Source organism: Myotis brandtii, unplaced genomic scaffold (assembly GCF_000412655.1).
Source record: "Myotis brandtii unplaced genomic scaffold, ASM41265v1 scaffold2750, whole genome shotgun sequence".
Lineage (NCBI taxonomy): Eukaryota > Metazoa > Chordata > Mammalia > Chiroptera > Vespertilionidae > Myotis > Myotis brandtii.
The window spans coordinates 19164-23402 of NW_005360465.1; the positions used below are offsets into that span (position 1 = coordinate 19164).

The window sequence follows — 4239 nt, forward strand, 5'->3', positions numbered from 1 at the left end:
TTATGGTTGTAGCTGTCTGACTAGATTGGGAGCTCCCTGAGGGCACGGGCTATGTCTGATGCACCCAGAGCTCTCCATCATCCCTCCCTGTTCTGCTTTTCTCCATCTGTGTTAGTTTCCTAGGGCTGCCGTAACAAAGTACAACAAACTGAGTGGCTTAAAACAACAGCAGATATGTAGTCTCTCTCAGTTCTGGAAGCTAGAAGTCTGAAATCAAGGTGTTGCCAGGGCCATTCTCTCTCTCTCTCTCTCTCTCTCTCTCTCTCTCTCTCTCTCTCTCTGAAGACTCTAGGGAATAATCCGTCATTGCCTCTTCCAGCTTCAGGTGGTTGCTGGCAATCCTTGGTGTTCCTTTCCTTGGCTTATAGACTCCAATCTCTGCTTCCATCTTCACATGGTGTTCTGTGTGTGTGTGTGTGTCCAAATTTCCCTTTTCTTACAAGGATACCAGTCATTGAATCAGGACCCACGCCAATAGAATATGATCTCACCTTAACTTGATTACATCTGCAAAGACCTTCATTTCCAAATAAGATTACATTTACAGGTGGACATCAAGTTTTGGGGGATATTACTCAACCCAGCACAGCATCCAACATGCTCTCTATAGTCTGTTTATTGTTTCTCTCCCCCTGTGAACTCTATGAGGTTAGGGATTGTTGTCTATTTTATTCATTGCTATATTCTTAGAGTCTAGAACAGTGCTTGACACATAGTAGATACTCAGTAAATATTTTGTGAATGAATCTTTGTACCCATCTGCCCTCTACCCCACAGTGAATCTGAATGAGAGAAGCAGGGATAAGGTACAATGCAAGTATTGCCTAGAACTTAATAAATGCTTAGTAAATGTTCACTGGATGAATAGAATTTTGATGGATATAGTAATTCGACACTTATGGAGCACCAATTTTATACAAAGTATGAGGAAAGGTATAAAGAAGTGAGAAGGAAACATCTGAGCATCCTAGCTATGCCTCTGTGTGACCTTGGGCAAGTAATTCAACCTCTGGGTTTACTTTCTCATCTGTAAGATGGAGGTAATAACAGTAGCTATCTCATTGGTTTGTCCTGAGGATTTTGTGAGTTTGAACATGTAAAGACTTAGGCTGTCACATGATAAGCACTATAGATGTGTTAGTTGTTATTATTGTGGTTGCTGGTATGTGCTAGACTCTGTCTGTGCAAGACTTTTGAAAAAGCCAGCTTTATCAAGATATAATTTACATACCATAAAATCCTCCCTTTAAAAATATATAACTCAGTGGTTTTTAAATTGTTGACAGTATTACAGATGTCCCCCATTTTCTCCCCTCTACCCCCCTCCACCCAGCTCCTGCCCCACCCCAAGCCTTCCCCACACTCTTGTGTCTATGGGCTATGCATAGATGCATGTAAGTTCTTTGGTTAATCTCTTCCCGTCCCCACCCCCCCTCTCCTCCCCTCTGAGTTCCGTCAGTCTGTTCCATGTATCCGTGGCTCTGGAACTATTTTGTTCATCAGTTTATTTTGTTCATTAGATTCTCCATATAAATGAGATCATGTGATATTCCAACTCAGTGGTTTTTAATTAACGGGGCTGTACAATCATCACCACAATCTAATTTTAGAATATTTTCATTCTCCTTCCAAAAAAACACACACCATACCCGTTAGCAGTCAGTCCTCTTTCCCCAACCCATGCCCCAGCCCCTGGAAATCACTACTCTACTTTTTGTCTCTATGGATTTACCTATTCTGGAATTTTATATAAAGGGAATCATATAATCTGTGTCCTTTTGGGTCTCTTATAGCAATATGTTTTCAAGGTTCATCCATGTTTTAGCATGCATCAGTACCTCATTCCTTTTTATGGCTGAATAATGTTCCGCTGTGTGGATATGCCACCCTTTATCTACCCATTCATCAATACATGAACATTTGGTTGTTTCCACATTTTTACTATTACGAATAATGCTGCTATGAACATTCATATACAAGTTTTTGTGTGGACATGTTTTAATTTCTCTTGGGCATGTGCCTAGGAGTGGAATTCCTTGATCATATGGTAACTCTGTGTTTAACATTTTGAGTCACTTACACATTGTTTTCCAAGTTGACCACACCATTTTACATTCCCACCAGCAAAGAATGAGGGTTCCAGTTCTTCACATGCTCACCAATATGTCTCCTGGTGTGTCCTTTTTACTTTAGTTCTCATAGTGGGTGTGAAGTGGCATCTCACTGTGTGTATATGTATGTGTGTGTTTTAAGAGACTGATGTTTATTTTTCAACAACCTTATTTCCAGTTTCCACTTAAGAGCCTGTGGAAGAACAGCTTAAGACCACCCAGTGGTTGTTCCTACCCATTCAGTAACCTCAGGCTGAGCAGCAGAGAACGCGGGAGCTGAGCAGTCCATTCACCCTGAAAATGCCTCCTTGGTCACAGCCTTTTCAGCAGCCGCCTGCTCTTCTTTTCCAGTCTCTTCAGGGTCTCCAATTGCAGTGGGAGAGCAGGCATGACCTCCCACAGATGCTCATGGTAGATGGTCCTGCACATGCATAGAACTTCCTGTACCAGCATCTGCGATATCAAACCCACTGAGCCAGCCCCCTTGTTGTTGGATGGGATGGCAACGTCCACATGGCACAGAGGGGCATCTGTGTTACACAGAGGGATGGTGGGCAGGTTAACATAAGACGCCCCTGTGACAGGCTGGTGGTCAGCCCTGGGATCAGTAACCACCGGAAGTCTCAACTCCCAGAAGGGTGCCTGGATCTGGTTAGTGAAGGTCCCAGGGATGAGGCAGCCAGCAATAGGAGTGTCCCTGGTGGCAGAAGCAAACTTCAGCACAGTTTACTGGCCAATATTCCTGGACAATGTGATACTGACAGCAGGGTTTTCAGGGGCAACAAGGGCACGCACAAGCCACCAGCAGAAGATCCCCGCATGTTCATTTCAGAATTCTGATGCAGACGCCATCACTTTTCACTTTGGAGATGAGCTCTTCTACTTGGAAGCCAACATTGGGGCCACCTAAGTGGGTTCCTGCTGCAAGGAATTTAAGGACAACCTCCTCCTTCATCTGCAGAACAGCAAGGGCTCCGGACATTGTGAAAGTTTCCCTTTCAGTGACAACAGGCACCCAGAAAAAACACCTTGTGGGTAGCAGGGAAAGCTCACTGCGATTTGGATCTGCATTTCCCCGATGGCTAATGGTGAGAAGCATCTTTTCATCTGCTTACTGGTCATGTGTACCTCTTTTTTGGAGAAATGTGTATTCAAGTCCTTTGTCCACTTAAAGAAAATGGCTTGTTTTTTGTTGTTGACATGTAAGCGTTCTTTACATAATCTGGACACAAAGCCCTTATCAGATATATCACTTACACAGATTTTTCTCCCATTCTGTGGGTTGTCTTTTCTGTGCCAAATGTTTTTGCCTGCCTTCTTCCAAGACCACCCCCGTGAGGTAGGTGTTCTTGATAGGGAAATGAAAGTTCAGAGAGGAGAAGATGGAATTTAAATCCAGTTTTTGTCAGACTGTAAAACTCATGCTTTCTCCTCTCCCCCAACCTGCTCACCAAGATGAATGAAGACATGTTTCTGGCTTTGAGGAGTTCAGGCTGGCAGAGGTCTTCAAACAAGAACACAAATGAATGCACTATAAAGTAGAGTTCCACTTGGCCCACAAATGCCACGAGGGAAGTGTAGACAAAGTGCAGTGGGAGGTCAAGAGGAGAGGGAAAAGTGAGCACCCTGGCTTGGGAAAGCATTCAGTAAGGTGGCATTTAAATCTTGAAAGATGGGTACAGTTTCCCTGCATAGAGATGATGGGCTGAATAGAAGAGAGCATTTCCAAAGAAGAGCAGGAAATGAGGGTTGAAGGAATGCATACACGGAGCTTTGATCCTAACTCTGCGATGCCTTGTTAAGATGGAGATCCTGGGACTGTCTTCGTTGGCTTGGAGGACCCAGGCACTAGCTAAGCTGGAGGCTTTCTGACACTTGGGATTGGAAGATCCAAAGGGGATGGGGAGTCCGCGGGCTGCCTGGAGCTGGCGGCCGCCGGGGATGGGGCTTCTTGGGATGTCTTAGATGAGGATCTGGGGCCTGGCGGACGGGAAATGCATCGGAAGGGACTGGGATGGAGGGCTTCATTAGACTGCTTTAGGTGAGGACACCGGACCGTGGACGGTGGAAGGGAGCGATTTCCGGCAGCCCGCGATGGGGCTGGCCCGGGCGCCTGGGGCGGGTCTCG

General features: G+C 45.2%; 1 pseudogene; it reads right to left on the bottom strand.

Moving 5' to 3' along the window:
- Positions 1–2044: 2044 nt before the first annotated feature.
- On the bottom strand, positions 2045–4233 carry LOC106726507 (annotated as a pseudogene).
- Between the last annotated feature and the right edge of the window lie 6 nt (positions 4234–4239).